This window comes from Tamandua tetradactyla, chromosome 3 (assembly GCF_023851605.1).
Source record: "Tamandua tetradactyla isolate mTamTet1 chromosome 3, mTamTet1.pri, whole genome shotgun sequence".
Classification (NCBI taxonomy): Eukaryota; Metazoa; Chordata; class Mammalia; order Pilosa; family Myrmecophagidae; genus Tamandua; species Tamandua tetradactyla.
The window spans coordinates 147,436,728-147,458,757 of NC_135329.1; positions in this window are offsets into that span (position 1 = coordinate 147,436,728).

Sequence of the window (22,030 nt, forward strand, 5' to 3'; positions counted from 1 at the left end):
GTGCCTTCCATGTTTCAGAGGAACCCCAGATGCCAACAGACTTTCCTCAGAGAAGGCATCTTCCTCTTGTTGCCTTAATGTAGACATTTACATGAACTGTAAATTTGTAAACTAATAAATCCCCACTGAAAAAGCCAACTCATTTCTAGTATGTTGTGTTCTGGCAGCTTTAGCAAACCAAAACAATCATACTAGATCCACTAACCTGCCTATTGCCTCTTTAGCCTCCTTTTATTTCCAATAATCATAAGGATTACCTGCCCACCAGTGCCAATTTGAAACTGTTGCATACCCTTAGAGAACCCATGCTCTTTAATCCTCATTTAATATCGTAGCATGAGATCTTTTTTATTAAGTTGCTTCCGTGGAGACATGATCCACCCAATTGTAGGTGGGACCTTTTGATTAGATGATTTCCATGGAGATGTGTCTCTGCCCATTCAAGGTGAGTTTTACTTCACTTACTGGAGTCCTTTAATAGGGAACAATTTTTGGAAAAGATTCAGAGCTGACACATACAGAGATTTTGGAGATGCAGAAGGAAAATGCCCCTGGGGAAGCTGTTTGCAACCAGAAGCCAAAGGACCAGCAGACTCCAGCCACATGCCTTCCTAACCGACAGAGGCGTTCTGGACGCCACTGGCTTTTCTTGAGTCAAGGTATCTTTCTCTGATGCCTTAGTTTGGTCATTTTAATGACCTTAGAACGATAAACTTGTAACTTAATAAATCCCTTTTATAAAAGCCAAGCCAGTTCTGGTAATTTCATTATGGCAGCATTAGCAAACTAAAACACCATGTACATTCATTATCTTCTTCTTCCAAAATAATAAAGATGTAGTTAGGATGAGACGTCTCATTTCCCAGTTCCCTTGTGAGTATGTGCTAAGCTCTCTCAAATGGAGAGAAAGTGGAAGTGATGGGAATAACTTGCCTCTCATAAATGCCTGGCCCTGGACTTCCAAGCTTCCACTTTTCTGCTTGCTGGAATGGCCACAACCAAAGTGACCTTCACAACCACATGTGAAAGAGGGAGGGCTGTCTTCTGCTTCAGACTCTGAATGGCTCTGAGAGGTATCCTCAGACTAAGTGGTTTTACTACCTGGAAAACTCATCTTTGGCTGTTACTTGAGAGGGAAATACTCCTCTGTTTCTTAAACCTTATTATTGTTCGGTCCCATTATGGCAGCTCCTTTGGATATGTAATCATTGGGCTTATTCTTTCCACTTGTTGTGTACAAGTATTTGACCAAGGTCAGACCCTGGCAGAATGTTATAGTTTTCTCCCCCACTCCACTTCTCATCTTCTCCCACTACTTCCCTTGCTTGGAAGAGAACTTAGAGGTAATCTGGTTGATGAACAATGCTTGAATTTTACCCACAATAACTTTTTGACACATCAGTACAAAGTACCCATACTCCTGGAAATTCACCATTTGGGTCACTCTGAATGTTCACTTACACATATATTGGTGGAATGAACTCAGAGTTAGATGTTTTGAGACAGAAATGTCTGGATATAAATTCTAGTGCACAGACTCAAAGGGACCTGTGATATTTTTTACAGTGGAAGATGAGAAATTGCTTTCCATAAGACAATGCTTCTCCAACTTTTCATTTAAAGTTCCCCAGTGACCAAAACCAATGAACAGCCCTTTATGTGGGAAGAAAAGGTGTGACAGGAGTTCTGGATATATAATCAAAAGCTCCTTCCTTAGTAACAAAATTTCTTTGAAAGAGTGTATTTTACTTTAAAAATTCATGCTGAGTTTTGCATGCTACCCCACAAAATGGCTGCATTTGCTTTACTCTAAAAAGAACCTTTTAAATCATCAACTAGCATGAGCCACAGTGGCTCAACAGGCAGAGTTCTTGCCTGCCATCCCAGAGGCCACGGTTTGATTCCTGGAGCTCTGCCCAGACAGAAAAAAAATGTAAATCATCAGCTAGATTTTTTAATTTTTCCCTTTAAAATCTTAGTATAAAGTGGATCCTTAATTTTGTCCTGTTTTCTGATACACCTCCTCATGTCCCTGAGAGTACAAGAATCCCATTTTTGTAGTAATCACTAAGATATTTAGCACAAGAGCACTCAATGCTTTCATTTTATTTCATTGCTTCACCCCTCTGAGATTCAGGTCAAAGCTGCATAGAATTCAAACCCTTCTGTAGGAGCTCTTTAAAAACTGGAACTAACTATATTTCCAAGTGAGCCTAGTAGCGTATTATTTTGGTGGGGGAGTCCTTTATAGTTTGGCTATATAAATATTGAAAAAAGAACATTAATGTTGGAAGGGATCTTAGGGATTATCCAATACCCAGCACGGTTTTACAGATAAAGAAACAAAAGCCCAGGTGGATTATGGGACTTGTCCCAAATGGCAAAACTGAGCAAATACTAACTTTCTTCATTGTACTTTATTATACTTATTTTCCTTTTGATTTATAGTCAGTTAGTATATCTCTTGCCCATATTCTAGATTTCTACTAGCTGTAGTATGTACAGTGGGCATTGGCTGCTTCCAGAGCTACTAAGAAGTTGTTGGACATCTGGAGCTTTTTAAGTCTTCAAGGTGGTCAGTACAATTGAGATGGGCATTTTGGCAGATGATTTTAGAATCTTTTTGTGTTTGAAATGCTATTTAAAATCAACATTATTATAAGCAACCTTAGCCACAACACCTAATAGCATTCTTGAATCATAAGAAGAAATTGATTATTTAAATAGAAAACAGACATTGTCATGATTCAAAGACATAGAGCAAAGGTTGGTAAGCTTTATTCTATAAAGTTTCCCAAGCTGCTAAGACAAATATTACACAATGGACTGGTTAAACAACAGGAATTTATTGTCGTAGTTTTGAGGCTAGGGGAAATCCAAAACGTGAGGCATCAGGAAGGCAATGATTTCTTCCAAAGACTGTGGTGTTCTGGTTCTGGCTAGCTATGATCCTTGGGTTGCTTGACTTTCCCTGTCACATAGTGACATATATGGTCATTGTTTTAGTTTGTTAAAGCTGCCGGAGTGCAATACACCAGAATGGAATGGTTTTTAAAAAGGGAATTTATTAAGTTGCAAGTACAGTTCTTAGGCCATAAAAATGTCCAAACTAAGGCATACAAGGAAAGATACCTTGGCTCAAGAAAGGAGTCCTGGACACCTCTGTCAGCTGGGAAGGCATGTGGCTTGCATCTGTTGGGGTCCTTGGCTTCTCCTTTCAAACTGCTTCACCGGGGGCATTTTCTTTCTTCTTCTTCAAACTTCTGGATCTCATATTGACTCTGTCAGATCTGTCTGCTCATTCCAAAATGGTTCCCTCTTAAAGGACTCCAGTAAGCGACCCCACCTTGAATGGACTGGAGACATATCTCCATGGAAACCATCTAATTAAACATCCCACTCATAATTGGGTGGTTAACATCTCCATGGAAACAACTTAATCAAGAAGATCCTCACCCAACAATTTTGACCAAAATTAAAGAACATTGTCCTTCTGGGGGTACAAAACAGTTTCAAACCAGCACAGGCATATCCTCTCCTTTCTCTTCCATGTTCTGTTGATTTCTGGCTTCCAGCTTCTCCTCATGGCTTTGTCCTTATAAGGTCTCCAGTAATAGAATTAAGACCCACCCGGATTCATCTGGCTACACCTTAAATAAAAATAAGGCCTTCAAGAGGTCTTATTTACAATGGGTTCACACCCACAGGAATAGGATTAGGATTAGGAACATATTTCTATCTGGGGTATATCATTTAACCTGTCACAGTCTAGATAATAAACATTTTAGGCTTTGCAGATCATATAGTATCTGCTGCAACTATTCAACTCTGCCATTGTAGTGCTAAAGCAACCATAAAAAATATGTTAAAAAATGAGCATGACTATGTTCCAACAAAACTTTAGTTATAAAAACAGGCAGCTGACTGAATTTGGCCTTTAGGCTATAGTTTGCCAACCCCTGGCCTAAACGCCAATATTTTATAGGTTTAATGGTGTCTGTATATAGAAAGTCACCTGGAAAACTTGCTCTAAAATTACTGATAATCTTTGGTTAATTTTCTTTGTCTTTTAAGTAGCCCCTATATATTTTAATAAACCAAATGCAAACCTAGGTGACGGGATTCTTATAGTGACCTCTGCATGGCCTGGCAAGTGTCATGCAATGTAACTCATTGCACTTACCTCCTCTGGAAAATGGCATATAACATAACCCTTATATAATTTTGCTATTATTGAACTAGCTAGCTCAGGAACGAAAGTAGGATGCACTAAAGACACAGATGGCATAGTATTTATTTAGAGATGATTTGTCATATGTATCTGCTTCGTTATTTTGTTACGTAAGAATACCAAGTTACTACCCCAGTTTCTTGGGTGACCTTCTGTGAGTTATCTTTGCTTTTTCAGCTTAACAGAAAAAATGATGCCCACTCACATCTGAAGGGTATGGCAAGGAAAACTCGATGGATATGCAAAATGTCATCTGTCTAGCACTTAAATGCTACTAGAGTTGGACATGTCCACACACTAATTGTTGCACACTGATTACTGTCATACCTTCTGCCCTTGTGGCTTTCCATCAAACAACCTGAGAAATGAGATAAAAATGAAAGCAAACTAACAGAAAAGAAAAGATGACAAAATGTCTCATTGTCAAAAGGACAATGGCTGGCCATGTTTTCTAGTTGCCATGAAAAGCATTAGGCCAAAGTGTTTGTTGAACTTGTTTTGTTGGTGGTCACTTTGTGTGCATTCTGAACATGCAGTAGTTAGCTAAGTAAACACATATGACTGATGAAAGAAGAAAGGGAACTATTTTTACAGGGGCCATTAAACTTTAACTACCATCTGGCAGGGAATGATTAGAGAAGATCAAAATTAAGGCAGTCAACACAAATGCTGTGTGAATACCTCAGGGAATTTACATGGATAAAGACAGTGAACTTGTGGTTAAATAAAGAGACAGACATGAGAGGGAAGTGGTGAACACATCCTTTATAGCTTTGGACCTCATGGTCACATTCATTGCCAAAGGAACTCAAAGAGGGGAGAAATAACAAGGAGACCATGAAAAAATCTGAAACACCTGGAAATAATCAGATGCTCTGCACCAATCATAAAAAAGAAAGTTAAAGAACTACACAGGACCACATCATTTGGGCTTCCTCCCTACCCAGGAAGGAAATGTTTATAGGAGAGGTGTGTTGAAATTGGCAGGTAGTTAATATTCAGATTAGCCTAACATTTAAAAGTAGGAAGTGGTTGTACACACTGCTGGGAAAGGCATTAGGAACTATATTCTGGTGAACACTAAAGACTCCATAATTTCTGAGAATCACTGTTTACACACTAATTAAAAATCACCCAGGAGGTAATTTGAAAGAGAATACTAGAAAGGGAAGTTTGGCCTTACTCTTTTAAGGTGCATCTCTGTCTTCCACCATTCGATAGCACAGGGCTTATCCCAACAGTAGTTTCAAACTGTTGAAGGTATACAGACAGGATTCTTGGAGAGAGCTCTTAAAAAATAATTTTTTTTTGGTAGCTTGACTCTGCATTAAGACAGATTCAGAAGGCCAACCCTCTGGACCTCTGAAAGAGGAATGTGACAGGATAGCGGCGCTGGGCGGTCCCCTTAGCCTGCTCTCAGTCCTGCCATGCAGGAGACCCAAGTTTGATTCCTGATCTGTGCCCTCCCTCCTCCCCCCCCAAAAAAATCAAACAAATAAGCAAAACAAAAAACAAAGCAAAAATTCAACAAATGGTGCTGCAATAAAGGGATACTCACGTGGAAAAATAATGAAATGTGACCCCACCATAGAGCATAAAAAAAAAAGTGACAATTTATTGACTCCTGGTTTTGAGTCTCAGAAAAATTCAAAATCAAGGTGTCATTGAGGTGATGCTTTCTCCCTGAAGACGGTGGCATTCTGGGGCTGGCAGCTAGCCAGCCTTGATCCTAGGCTCCTCTGTCACATGACAACACACAAGGCAGCCTCTCCTGGCCTCTCCCTTCTCTTCCAGATTTTGTTGATGTTCAGCTTTTGGCTCCTCTCTCTGTGGCTTTCTCTCTCTGTCTCAGTTTCATTGTGCTCATAAAGAACTCCAGGAATAGATTTAAGACCCATCTTAACTGAGGTGGACCACACCTTAACTGAAGTAACCTCATCAAAAAGTTCTACTTACAATGGGTTCACACCCACAGAAATGTTTTAAGCTTAAGAACATGTTTTCCTGGGGTACATACAGCCCCAACCCCACAACAGCCACCTCAGTACAACCTCCCTCCTGCAGTTGTGTTGGCACCACTGTCCTAATGCCAGTGTCTCAGCATGGTGGCCGCCATACTTTCCCCTTCTTGATTCAGCCTAAGCCCAACTACTGTTTAGGGTCAGAGGATTAAAAAAAAAGGGATCTAGTCTAGTTGCCTAGTTAAGTGTTGGAGGAAGTCTGCTAGGGTCTCCCCCAGCTTCCCCCTCACCCCCTACCCCACAGAAGGCAGAGGCCCCCTGCACTCCAGGGAGACAGAGCCAAGCAGGGCTGGGCAGCTCATCACCATGAGGGCAGACCTATGTGGCCCAGGCTACCTTAAGGACCTTTGCAAATGAAAATCAATAGAAAATAAAACAACAGAATTTTCAAACTTTGAAAAATGCTTGGTATAGGCTGGCGATGGCATATAAGAACATTTCCCTTGCTTTTTATTTTTAGAATAGCATACTTTGGAGTAAAACTCCAAACGAGAATGCAAATAATGGCATGACTCACGCTCATATACCTGATGGGCAAGAAAATGCCGTGTTAAAAGTAAGATAATTCAAAAGTATGCCAGAAACCTCATCATTAACGCATTTCCTTCTGCCTTTGTACTTCTGGAATCTCTAAACATCTGGTGATTTTACCATCAGGAAACAGCGCAGTGTCCATCTGTTAAATCAGGCTTTGCCTTGATTCACCTGGGAGGATCAGCCAGATGTGGGCGTCCTTTACATTATTAATCGTTTCAGCCTTCCCTTTGTACATGCCCTGTGGGGGCACAGTGTGGGGTACGGTCTATAAATCACTAAAAAGTGAAAAAGTCATATTTTACTTTATTTCAGGCATAATGAAGAAGCAGAACGCTTTCTTTTTTAGTCAGAGCATAAATCACTGGAATCTATTTAAAACTTTGCTACCAGAAGACTTTTAACTGCTTCTTGTCTTTGACAGGAAAACCATTGCAAACATTACCTCAGCACATAAAAATATTTCCTGATGCCCAGGCATTAGATTCTAAGTGAATCATAAAAAATATTCCCTAGATCTTTTACTTGGTGGCAGTATATGCGATCATTTCAATATATTTATAAATAGCATCCTAAGAAATTCCAGTCCACAATCTTTCCTATCCCATTGTCATTATTGGTGGTGCCCAAGGGTTAAAGCATCCCCATCACAAAGCACAATGGCATCGTGATGCTAAGCGCAGGTTCTGTCCTTGACAACACTGTGACCTCTGGCAACTTACCTGATCTCTACTGACCTCATTTTCTCCTCTGTAAAATGGGATTCGATGTGTCCAGGTGTAAAACCGTGCTGACACGTAGTGAGAACTCAGCAAATACTAGGCATGAGACACTGTAAGCAGACATCTCAGAATAAGGCTTTATCTTTTCAAAATGCATTTCCCCTAAGTCAGCCTGTTTTCTTTCATGATGATGGGATTGGTAGTCCCATGATCACGGGCACAAGTGAGCTTAATCTTTCAAAGTTTCTGTTTCTCCAATAGAGGAGGCAACAATGACCCTCTTGGCAAGGCTATTACACTAGGGATCTTCTAGAGATGTTAATTTCAAGAAATATCTTCATCCGCTTAGCAGCTGCTTATTGAAAGCTCACCACATGCCAGGTTTGTACCAGAGGCTGGGGTATACAGCGCAGGTCAAGATAGGAAGGCGTCAAATAATTCCCAACCTTCGGTACTGGAGCAGTGAGATATACTTGGCATCTGAACGACAATAACAACAAAAAGAAACAACAGCAACAAAACACCAACCAATGAAAGTCCTACAAACTCCTCAAAGATAATTTATATAAATCTGGTAGAAATAAAACTCTTGTTTATTTTCCCCATGATGTTCCTTCAGTCTAGAAAATCCCATATTGCAGTGAGAATATGCCACTTGGGACCTCTGGGAGGCATAGAAACTGGTCAGTGAACATCTCCTTTAAAACCAATGTGAAAAATGTGATGGACCACCAGTTTCTCTTCCCTTAGCTTGGGCTGAACGATTGCTATCGTAAAGCTTTTCTCTGCTTCCCATTCTCTCCCTTTCTTCAATTTGGGATCAATCCCACTCCCGCCCTCATCTTGTTCTTGTCCTTGCCTGAGCACAGCTGGGACATTTGCCTCATTCTCCAACTTCTGGGGTTAGGTTGAGAGTTATCAGGAGTTAATGCGGGGAAACTGGTCCAGAAGCCCCCTACTGCTTGCTCTTCCTTCTCCCATCCCTACTCCTTACATTGCTGGTTCATGAGTCCCATCACACCTCACCATTCTTTCTCTCCAATCTCTTTAGTGACCCCTACAACTTATGTTTTAGAGCTTTGAAGTCCTTAATTCCTACTTAGCAAAGAAGAAGGGGAGAGTCCCTGTTCTCTTCCAGTGTGTAGCCAGAAGAAATGAAGCATTAGTATCCTTGCTTGGTTTTCTGAATTTGCTTTCCAAGAAGATTGCACCAAGGTATGGTTATTTTCTGCAATTTGTTAATTCTATATTTCACCTGCATTTGATGTCAAAGGAAATTCTGTGGCTGATCTGAGACATAATTGACTCACAAGCCAATGTTAGAAATATGACTTGTTCATTCAAAAGGGATACTCGTGCTGGGAATAGAACTAGCCTGCTTGATGAACTATTGATATTTTAACCAGACTTTTGTAGGTTTAGCTACTTTTCCGCATCTTAAGTTGATCTGAGTTATAGTCTATCAAGCTAATAACAAATGGCTTTTTGAAGGATTCTATACTTTACACTAGATTAAAATATCTGTCCAGTCATAAATTGGTGTTTCTCTTTGCATGTGGGCCAGTTGAAAGGAAAAGATGCAGAGAAAACTCTAAACATTGGATCCAATCAGTAATCCAGTGCGGCTGCAGGGTCCTCTCACTCTTTCCTATGCCTGGGCTTCTCAGGGACCCTCCAAGCTATTCCTTTCTTTTCTTTTTAATGAAATCCATATTTATTATGGATTATCTAACATTATGTGTTTTATATATTATATATATATATATATATATATATATTTAGCATTTTAACAACAATGCTTAGTTTATTTATTTTAAAAATATTTTATTATAAAAAATGAACTAACATACCAACATTCTTGACATAGAGTCACCCTTGACATGGTTATAATCAATGGCTCACAATATCATCACATAGCTGTGTAGTCATCACCATGATCATTTTTTTGAACATATGCATCTCTCCAGCAAAAGAAAGAAAAATGAAAAAACTCATACATACCATACCCTTTACCATTCCCTTTCCTTGAGTAGAAATAGAAAATTCTACTTGAGTAGAAGTAGAAAATTGAAATACTAGTATTTCAATCTACTCAATTTATTTTAACCTTTGTTTCCCCTATTTTTATTTTTTATTCATATTTTTTACTCATCTGTCCATACCTAGATAAAAGGAGCATCAGACACAAGGTTCTTATAATAATACAGTCACGTTACGAGAACTATATCATTATACAATCATCTTCAAGAAACGTGGCTAATGGACACATCCAAGCTATGTCTGACTCAATATCCCAAAATTCAGAATTTCACATTTTTTTTCATGAAATCAAGGCAAATTCCTTACCTGTCTTCCCTGCTCAAATAGTGCCAAACTTCAGTCCGTTTAGACACATCAGTTGGAGATAGGTCTTTTAAAAACATCTCACTCTGGGCGGGCCATGGTGGCTCAGTGGCAGAGTTCTCACCTGCATGCCCGGAGACCTGGGTTCAGTTCTTGGTTCCTGCCCATGTTAAAAAAAAGAAAAACAAAAACAACATCTCACTCCCCTGTTTAAAACCATTTAGAAAAGCTGAATTAACGACCAAGGCCTAAAAGGCCCTGTGTGGTCTGCCCTAGGCCTTCTCCCACACCACCACAGCCACATGGCCTGGCTCTCCCCCAGCCACACCAGGCTTCCTTGGGTTGCTGAACACCCGGGAATGCCTGAGCACTTGTCTTCTGTTCCTCCTTCCTGGAAAGTTCTGGGCATTTCTCATCTTGCAAGTTGTGGCTTAAATGTCACTCTAGAGAGAACGATTCTATTTAAACAGGCTCCCATCTAGTACTGCTGCCCACTTTTTTTCTTCATAGCATGTATTACAATGTGCAATTGCCTATTTGTTTATTCGTTTTTGTTGTCGACATGAGGGCAAGGAGTTCACGCTTAGATATTCCTGGGGCTTAGCACACAGTAGAAGCTCAATATATGTATGGAATGGACGAATGGATCTATGAAGGATATGACACTGAATAGGAAACTGAGAATTTGATTGGACAAAGCCCAGATTTTATTTAGGAGAGTGTAGAGCATAGAGATTAGAAGGATCAGGATATGAGGCCTACTGGTGGTCTTTCATGTGGGTCTATCCTGATAGGAAACCCTGAAGAAATTCTTAAACCTTACACTGGAAAATAAACAAGCACAAACCCAGACGAAGATTCGTATTTATATCCCTCACAGAGTTATTCTATGGCGTCATCAGTTAATTGTCATGTAGTCTATCTAGATATTTTTATTCATCATATGTTTCATGATTAAAACCTCAATACTTTAAAAAGTTAGGGAACTGGGTCCAAATGTCTTATGCTAACTTTCTCTTAATCCCAGGGGTCCAAAGGCTGTGACGAAAAAGCATTCTGCCTAGAACATTTACACGCTTGATGAAGTGCATGGCAGTTGCTAAGGCAGAAAGCCAGAGGTAATGAGCACTGTGAGAATTATGTGCAGATCTTCTTTGCAGACTTTTCGACTGTAATTGAACTATCCCCTCCTGGATCCTTCAGGTGCTAGCAGTGTGATTTTCTGCGGACTTCAAGAAAATCCCCAAAGGGCCAAAGATACTTTCTTGGTGTTACCATCCTTATTTCAAGTGAAGCTAAATGTTTGGCTCCTAAGTATTTTAATAAGGAAAGGAAATTCCAACTTGAAAGGGTTTTTTTTCTCTACAACATGCAGAAAAAAAGATCTTCATACCTACTTATTGTCAAGGAAAAAGAAATGTACAATGTTCAGAATTAGTCAAGGATAAGACATAGAAATTTGGTTTTCCAACTTAAAGCTACAATGTATTTGTGATTTTTATCCCCACCACTCTTTTGAAGGGGAGGGGGGAAGAAATTAATATTCTGTTAAAGAAAAAGTGCAAGGTCAGCAAATGTGCCCATTTAAGATCCCCTTTGATACTCTACATAACGCCTATTTAAACATGAAATCCTGGCTGCGTTTCACAAATGTAATCCTATACAGTTCATCCAAACAATGAGGAAGTCCAAAAGCTGTGTCTCTGCTGTAGCCCACACTTGTCTCAGATATCCTGTGACATCTACAGGCATTTTTTTTTTTTTGCCTACATTAGCTAGAATTGTTTTGCTTCTCCTGAAAGTGGTAGTCATAATACCAAACATATAGAGACCCTATAGTATTTGTGACCTCAGCCAAGCGTCCAAGCACAAAACAAACAGTGATAAAAGTTCTGTGTCCTTCCCCCAGCTTCTGGAGGTAACTAAAGCAGAACAAGGGATCTCTACCTGTTTGGGCTCTCTCCATATTTTAGAGATCTAGCTTTTAAGTCTGTCTGCAATTTTTCCTTTCTCTATGTATACTAAAAAATATTAGCTTTTGTTCTAGTTTGCTAACTGCCAGAATGCAATATACCAGATATGGAATGGCTTTTCAAAAGGGGAATTTAATAAGTTGCTCATTTACAGATCTAAGGCTGAGAAAATGTCCCAATTAAAACAAGTCTATAGAAATGTCTAATCAAAGGCATCCAGGGAAAGATACCTTGGTTCAAGAAGGCCGATGAAGTTCAGGGTTTCTCTCTCGAGTGAGAAGGCACATGGCGAACACAGTCAGGGCTTCTCTCTTGGCTGGACAGGCACATGGCGAATACGGTGTCATCTGCTAGCTTGGTCTCCTGGCTTCCTGTTTCATGAAGCTCCCCGGGAGGCGTTTTCCTTCTTCATCTCCAAAGGTCGCTGGCTGGTGGACTCTCTGCTTCATGGTGCTGCAGCATTCTCTGCTCTCTCCGAGTCTCTCTGAGTCTCCAAAATATTTCCTCTTTTATAGGACTCCAGTAAACCAATCAAGACCCACTCAAATGGGTGGAGACATGTCATCCCCTAATCCGGTTTAACAACCGTTCTTAACTAAATCTCATCAACCAGGGAGATGATCCCATCACAGTCCCAAATACACAACATTGAATAGAGACTATTTTACCTTTAAGAAATGGGATCCATATTAAAACATGGCTTTTCTTAGGGGGCATACTTCCCTTCAAACCAGCACAGCTTTCTAAGCACAAATCTCACTAGAATACCTATTTATATGCAAATTTCACTAAAGATAATAATTGTCACTTTTTTTTTTTTTTTTAGTTCTTAGCATACACAAGGCACTTTGCAATTACTTCATTCAACCCTTCTCAGCATTCTCTGATGTAGGTACTGTTCCTATTTTATAGATGAAGAATGTAAAGTTAAGAGAGGTGAAGACACTTGTCAAGGTCCTATGCCTGTTTAGTGCTGAAGCAGGTTTCAAATCCAATTTGATCTGTCTCTGAAAACAGGGCTCTTCACGCCATGATTCTATTGCCTAGTCATCGTATATGTTTCTGCTTTTCCTATTTTCCCCAGAATAAAAGAGAAAAAGGAAAAACAAACACTTTCAGATAAGGATCAGTTTTTTAATATCTCTTCCTATGTTAAATGTAAAGTCATCTTTGTTTCAATGTCAGTGAAGTTTTTGTTTTTCAGTTTATTTCATTCATATTCAACATGCACTTGATGTAAAACAAAAAAAAAAAAAAAGAAGAAGGAGAGAGAGAGAGGAACAGATTCCTACCAAATTAAAACATGCCCACATTCAAAATGGTCAGATATTCCTTCAGTTGCTCATTATTTTCATGAGTTTCGTTACTCTAAAGAAGTAATTTCCAACCAATGGATCTTAGCTTTAGGAGCCCTTGGAGTTTCTGCAAAAGCTCTGTGTATGGATGGTGAATAGCTCTTGTCTCCCATAGATAGGAGCTGCTACTTTCCAAACATATGCAGATCTAGTGATTAACTACATGAAAGTTAATTTAAAATTAAATAAGCCATTAACTTGGCAGTAGCTTTTCATCATTATGTAGCTTCTCAATCAGCAAATTCTAAGAGTAAAAGACCTGTCAGAAAGGAGCCCTCATACTAAGAAGGCTGGGAAACTTCTTTCAAACATCACTTTGAGATTCTCTAAATATCTCTGGAAATTTTCCAATGTGCACCTAAAAGTTCTTAAAGACACCTACCTGACACTAGAAATTTTTCTTATGACATTTCTAAGGAGAATATTCCATTTGTGTTGTGTTCAATATTTTTAGTGTGAACCAAAGAAACACAGAAACTATGACTTTATCAAACCAAGGTAATACTTAAGAACAGAAAAATGGGACTTCAATTTTGTATTGAAAGGTGGATTGGCAGAATGATTTTGATATGGCTTTCTGTTTTAAGTATGATTTATTGTTTGGGAAGGACAACTGGTTACCAAGTATGTAACCCTGAATCTCTTTTCTTGCTCATGTCAGACTCTGCCTCTACATTGATGGAGCAAACCTTCCTTTACTCCCACTCCGTCTGGGTGCTGCCCAGGAAGGACAGGGGCTTCAGCTTTCCAGCATCACTGTACAAGTGGGGCAGAAGATCTTACCATGGAGGCCCTGTGGAGGTGGGTCTATGTGGATAAGCGAATATGGGTTACACAGGCTGCTAACTCTGGCTACTCCCTGCCCCTGCTGGGTCTCCATCTGGACCTTGGAAGCCAAGCTTTCACTCAGGCATAGAGGAAGAAACTGTCCTCTTCTTCCCTAGTGTAAGCCTTTTTGGGAGTCCCTTTCTGTGTTTGTGACAGCCTATCTTGAGCCAAGTGTTTGAGTAAATACACTTTATACCTTAGTGAAGTTAGGAGGCAAAATAGGCTTTTTAGCTTATTATGCATTAGTGATTATAAAATGTACATTCAATCCTGCTCTCTGATTTCATGACTAGACTAGATGGATTTTTTTCTGTGTTTTACAATTTCCCCTTGCCGTGGACCTGACTGGTAAGTTGATTTGCATCTAATTTTGTAGCAGAATTCCTCTCTCAAAAATGGGGGAATTATGTGAAGGATAAGATTATCAAAATAAAAATTGTAGATGAATTTACTTAGATTCTTTAATAATTTACATATGCACCTATCATTTTGAGTCTTCCTTTTCTTAATGTAAATGAGACAAATTACAGTAGTTTTGCCATGAATTCAACCCTGAATTTATAGGGAGGTACAGTGGGCATTGCTAATCCCCTAGGTCTGGGTTTAGTTTCTCCCACTGAAGTCATCAAATGTAGCTACATTCTGATTAGCTGTGGGCTAAGCTGAAAACTTTTTAGCTTCTAATTTTTTTTGTTAAAAATATTTGTCTGGTGAGGCAAAATAAGCCAGAAAAAAAGAGCAAATATTGTATGTTCTCATTTATAAAATACTTATAAGAAAACTTGGTCCTAGATTGTAAGCTCTTATAGCTGTCACATTTAGCCTGGAGTGGTGATTGTTATTTCTGCATTTTGAGGGGCTGTTTTACATATGTATAATCTGGTATTTAGAGATAAATATGAAGCTGATCAGGTTGGGATTCAGGTAATTCAGAATATAGGGGCAAGGAAGACATTGCCTGTATTTTAGAACTTCACTTACTCTTTGAGACCAGAACTTAGGTTTTCTGTAGCACATAACCTAACTCAGTTTGTCTGGATGGATCATTTAAACAATCCAAAAGCAAGGAAGGGCAGACTAAGAAAGAGAGCCTTTAATCCTGTATAGCTAATGTAATGTAATGTAATCCTGTATCGCTAATGTAATGCCCAGAGTATATCAAGCAGATAATAAAAAAGCATTGGCAAAGTCCCTTGAGGGATGGGAGAAAATTTATGGAACTATTAAATTTTACCACTAGGGAAACCCCATATACTGTGCCAAACATTAGGGTTATTCAAATCGATAGGCCAAGACCTTGATCTTGAAGCTTGCTTTTGTGAAGTTTATGTATGTAGCACAGAAACTTAGCCTACCTATAGGTATGCCTAAGAGTCATTTCCGGAGGATCTCTTTTGTTGCTCAGATGTAGCCTTTTTTTTCTCTAAGCCCAACTCTGCAAGTGAAACCATTGCTCTCCCTCCTACATGGGACATGCCATCCAGGGTTGAAAGTCTCCCTGGCAGCATGGGAGATGACTCCCAGGGATGAACCTGGCCCTAGCACAGTGGGATCAACAATGCCATCCTGAGGAAAAGGGGGAAAAGAAGTGTAACAAATAAGGTATGAGTGGCTGAGAGAGTTCAAACAGAGTTGAGAGGCTACACTGGAGGTTACTTTTAAGCATGCTTCAGTTAGACATTGCTACCTATCATAACTTGCCAAACCCCATCCAAAACCATTCCTGCCAGTTCTAAAGAATAGCTAGGGTGTTACATAAGATTCTGCAAAGGTTCCATGCACTAGGGTAACTCTCCAAAACCTACAACTTCCAGATGAGTCCCTGGACCATGTAAGTCCTGAAATGCAGAGGGGCCAGCCCTTCCAGAACATCAACTAGTTCCATCCCCCCATCCCATATTATTGACAGCCCCTTCCAACATGAGAAAGTTTGAATGGAAATAGCCCAAATACCCCTAAAGAGTGGGAGAAAGATCAAAAGTGATGGTGAAGTTATACAGAGAAGGTTGGATTTAACAAATGAATATGAGTGCTGAATCATACTGATATTTCTTTTAACCTCCAGTACCTTAGAGCCCCTAGAAATAAAAACCTAAAATTATAGAATTGTAACCCATACCAAACTCTGAAATCTGTTCTACAACTAATTGCTGTGATGTACTTTGAAATTTATTGCTTTTATGTATATATGCTATTTAAAGAGAAGTAGGGCAGGCCACAATGGCTCAGCAGGCAGAGTTCTCACCTGCCATGCCAGAGACTCGGGTTTGATTCTTGTGCCTGCCCATGTAAAAAAAATTAAAAATGAAGAGAAGGAGGAGCATAACAGACAAGCTAGGATTTAACAAATGAATATGATTGCCGAATCATTATATTGATATTTCTTTGGTCTCCAGTGTCTTGGAGCAGCTGGAAAAAACCCGAAAAATCATAGAACTGTAATTCAAACTTCAAAATTTGTTCTATAACTACTTGTTAAAATGTACTTGAAAATTTATTGCTTTTTTATACTTATGTTATCTTTCACAAAAAAAAAGTTAAAAAGAAAAGAATGGAAAAAGCAACATAAAGCCAAATTCAGAATCTTGTGACATAGATTTAAGACTACCATCCCTCAAGTTGCTGTTATTCAATTAACCTAGTTGGATACAATAGCCTAGCCAGATTTACATGAGGTATTCTATTAAATACCATGCAGAAATTAAAAACCTATTATATTTGCACATTTCCCTGATAGAAACATTAAAAAAAAATTGTCTACCTCTGCTTTGTCAGGTAGTAATATGTTTAAAATGTGCTTTGATTATGAAATCTTTTATCGTGCATAAGGCTTACTGAGATAAAAATCTACTCTCATTTTGTGGTTCTGCTCATACAGAATCACAAAATTGTATCTGGAATTGAGAAAGTTGCATATTTTTGTGCCCCATATTTGTGAAGTTTTTGATGCTGTTGCTGCTATCTATTTAAACTTACTTTCCTTCAGTGGAAATGACATATTCTCCAATAATCTATTTAATTCAGCAAATAAATTGTGAGCACCTATTATCTGCAAGTTGCTGTGGGAGGTTTAAAGAATATGCGAATACGATCCTTTCATGTCCCAAACTGCTTGCATCCTGGTGACATGCTGGGAAATACAGGAAAAGTGAAGTGATTTTCCTATGAGTTAAGTACTGCCTCCGACATCTGACCAAAGGATTTAGGAAGTCAGTATCCTGCAATCAATTCTGAAAATCAGGACTTAAGAAAGTAAGAAAAAATTCCACCAGTTTGTTTACAGAAAACTAGTCATTCAAAATGTGAGTATATGTTCTATTAATAAACACTTTGCTTCCTTTTAGTACCAAGAAGCTCTTCATCTTAAGCTTATTTTCGGTGGAAATTTTTTTTTAATAATATTTTCTTATTATATAATAAATGCTTATTTGTTATGGAAAATAGGATATAAAGGTAAAGAATAATTAGATAAATGCTATCTATAATTCCACTCTCCAGAGATAACTACTCTTCACATATTATTCTATTTCCTGTCACCCTTTCTTCTGTGAATGTATGCAGAGTGTTTTTTTTTAAACAAAGGAGTTTGCATCATACAGAATGTTTTGAAGCTTGCTTTATTCCCTTTACGATGTGTTATGACCATTTCATTTTGATAAATATATTTAAAACGGTTGCCTAGAATTCCAGTGAATGTCTTTGTTGAAATTTATTTAACTGATTTCTTACTTTTGTTTAGGTGGAATATTTTAGAAATGGAATGTGATTTTGCCCTTTTCAATGTAAGTTAACTTCTTGCTGGCTCAGGATCATTTTCAGGAACACAGCTGTACTCCACTCCAAGCTGGCGAGGCCAACTCTTGTTCCAGACCAGAAGGAGCATTGTCTGTCTTTCTTCTTTTTTTTATTGTGAAAAATAGCGTATATGCAAAAAAAGCAAAATATGTCAAAGCACACCACAACAATTAGTTACAGAATAGATTTCAGAGTTTGGTATAGGTTACAATTCTACAATTTCAGGTTTTTCCTTCTAGCTGCTCCAAGACACTGGAGGCTAAGACAGATATCAATATGATGAGTCAGCAGTCAGACTCATTTGCTAAACCCTATCTTCTCAGTTCCAACTCCACCTTCTCCTTTGACCTTTCTCCCAATCTTTAGGGATATTTGGGCTATGCCCATTCTAACTATTTCTTGTTCGAAAGGGCTGTCGATAGTATGGATAGATGGAACTAGTTGATGTTCTTGGAGAGGCTGGGTGCTCTGTGTTTTAGGATTAAACTGGCCTAAGAACCCACCTAGATGTTGTAGTTTTCTGGAAAGTAATCCTAGTGCATGGAACCTTTGTAGAATCTTGGATAAAGCCCTAGGCGCTCTTTAGGGTGGCAGGAATGGTTTTCATTGGGGTTTGGCAAACCATGATAAATAACAATATCTGGCTGATGTTTGTGTAAGAGTAACCTCCACAGAAGCCTCTGGACTCTATTTAAACTTTCTCAGCCACTGATACCTTGTTACAATTCTTTTCCCTCTTTTGGTCAGGGAGACATTGTCGATCCCATGGTGCCAGGGCCAGGCTCATTCCTGAGAGCCATATCTCACATTGCCAGGGAGACTTTCACCCCTGGATATCATGTTCTATATAGGGGGACAGGTAATGATTTAACTGGCTGAGTTGGACTTAGAGGCCACATGTGAGTAACAAAAGCTGTCCTCTGGAAATAACTATACCTATGGGTATAACTGTAAGTAGACACCGCTTCTCTGCTACATAAAGAAGCTTCCCAACAGCAAGCCTCAATATCAAGGGTTTGGCCTATTAACTTGGGTGTCCCTAAAGTTAGAGACAGTATCATTGAACAGTTCCATATTTTTTCTTCCATCCTTCAAGGGAATTTGCCAATACTTTTTAATTATCTCCTCAACATACTCTGGGAAGTATCTGGGCATTATGTTAAGCTATACAGAATTACAAGCCCTCATTCTCATTCTGGGCTCCCAGTATTTGAGTTGTTTAAATGATCTATCCAGACAGGTTGAGTTAGATTATGTGCTGCAGAAAATTCAGGTTTTAGATAAAATGAATTTCTCTTCCTTTGATCTCATAGAGTAGGTGAAGTTCTAAAATACAATGTCTTCTTTACTCTGTATTCTGATTTACCTTAGTTCCGGCCCGATTGCTTTCATTCTTATCTCTAATTGAAATCTGATCTTTTTTCAATTTCTTTAGCAATTGTTGGAATGCATATAAAAATAAGAGTAAATAGAGTAGAAATGAGGGACCAAAGGAACTTTCTCATGATTAAAGTGGACGAACTTTAAATTTTTATTCCTTATAGGTCTTTTTTGACTTTCTTCTGGTTCCTTGGCTGTATTCTGAAGAATGAAGTAAACAGATAACTGAGATACAGTTAAATAAAGGATATTACTATATTTTTTGAAAGCATATTTAGCTATATTTTCCCAATTTGTGACAAAATCAAGAAAATAATACAACTTTTTTTTCTCATGTATTCTAAAGGTCAGGTGGACTATTGATCAGGTATCATTTCTATTAAAAGTTATTAGAGTAGAATTTGTGGGGTAAAGGAATGCAATTTCATCCACTGTTGTGTTAGAGAAAACACTGAAATGGAATTGAAATTGAGTTGATCTTTTGGAAGGCTTTATAGAGGTTGAACATTTGCTAAACTTTCTATTCAGAAAATATGTATCTTTTGCAATTGAGTGGCTTTTTATGGCTGTGAAAACAATTTCATATTTCTGGTCTTTATTCCTTATTTTAAATATAAGTAGCATTTATTCTATAATAAATACATTGACTAGTATTTGCTGTGAACACAACAATTTCACCTAACTTATTTTAAGATATAGGTAGTATCTATTCTAATGAAATAATTTGATATTTTTACATTTTCATTCAATTTGAAAAATAAGCATAAATATTCAGAACTGATTTTTGGTACCAAAACATTTTATAATGAAAAGTTGCTGTTGTAATAGTTAACCAGGATAAAAATCACAGGTGTCTTTCTGTTTTTCAGTATATAAGCTTAGGATGAGCATTCTTACTGTCACGTCACTATTCTCACTGTAACTTTGATAGATCGCCCGTATAAATATCTCTTGGGGTGAAAAGTAATTTAATCTGTGGATCTGTATATTACCTCCTCATGAACATCATATCAATTGTGCCAGAGTGCTTTCATGACATGCACTGAACTGAAACCATCAAGCCTATTTCACCGAGGACTGTTAGTTAGATCAGAATCTTCAGTCTCAACTCGTCATTAAATTTTACTAAAAGGTTGTTCACTTATGCATGGAAAAAAAGTTAAGTTTGTGATTTTGTTTCAAAAACTTCTCCAGTTACAGGCCTGGGTGACTCCTGGGAACTTGAATATTCATTTGCTTTTGTCTTGAGGCTGATCCAGTTAGAACCCAGGCCACTCCGAATGATCTCAAAACTCTGTTATGAAAACACACACCACTCCTAAGAACCAACATATTGGTAATGCTAAAATGGTTCCGTTAGGATCAAAAAATATCTCAGTAGTGTACAATGATAGTGGCTAAATGTACAAATTTAAAAATGTTTTTGTATGAGGAAGAACAAAGAAATGTCAATACTGCAGGGTGTTGAAAATAGATGGTAATTAATATTTAAAAACTTTAACTTATGTGTGAAACTAAAGCAAAAAATGTTTATTTGGTACAAAATTTATATTTTGACTTGTGCATTTCCTAATATAACTTATGTGGGCAGCTTAATTGAATACCATAGTACGTGGAACCTTGAGTAGGGCATGAGATTTTGTAGATTTGTCCAGAGTGATGCCCCAATAAATCCCAGAGTGATTTGAACAGTGAATAAAGAAGTATTTGCAAAGTCCTCTTAAGGGAATGTTGAGAAAGGGGAAAAATTCAACTTCCCCCAAGTGGAGGATTCTTGATATTCTCACAAGCAGTGGGGACAACCAAAGCAACAGGCTGAGCCCCCAATCTTGGGGTTTGTACATATGAAACTTAACCCCACAAAGGTTAGGCTAAGCCTACTTAAAATTAGGCCTAAGAGTCACCCCCAAGAGAACCTCTTTTGTTGCTCAGATGTGGCCTCTCTCTCTCTCAACCAACACGACAAACAAACTCACAGTCCTCTCCCTCTCTATGTGGCACATGACTCCCAGGGGTGTGGACCTTCCTGGCAACATGGGACAGAAATCCTAGAATGAGCTGGGACTCAGCATCAGGGGATTGACAAAACTTTCTTGACCAAAAGGCAGAAGAGTAAAATGAGACAAAATAAAGTGTCAATGACTGAGAGATTCCAAACAGAGTCAAGAGGTTATCCTGGAGGTTATTCTTACACATTAAATAGATATCACCTTGTTAGTTAAGGTGTAATGGAGAGGCTGGAGGGAATTGCCTGAAAATGTAGAGCTGTGTTCCAGTAGCCATGTTTCTTGAAGGTGATTGTATAATGATATAGCTTTCACAATGAAACTATGTGATTGTGAGAACCTTGTGTCTGATGCTCCTTTTATCTACCTTATGGACAGATGAGTAAAATATATGGATTAAAAATAAATAAATAATAGGGGGAACAAATGTTAAAACAAATTTAGTAGATTGAAATGCTGGTGATCAATGAAAGGGAGGGGTAAGGGGTATGGTATGTATGAATGTTTTTTCTGTTGTCTTTTTATGAATTGATGCAAATGTTCTAAGAAATGACCATGATGATGAATAATAACTATATGATGATACTGTGAGTTACTGATTATATATCAAGAATGGAATGATCGTGTGGTAAGAATGTTGGTGTTTGTATGTGGTTATGTTTAATAAATAAATAAATAAATATTAAAAATCACCTCAGTAAAGGACAATGCCCACACTTGTAGTTTTAGCTGAGGACTAGACGAAGGTTGCTCAAGATCCTGGCTCTCACCCCACTGGCCAGTTCTCTCATGCCTTCTTTTTCTGTCTTCGCTGGTTAAGAGTTTGTCTGAATACAGTCTTG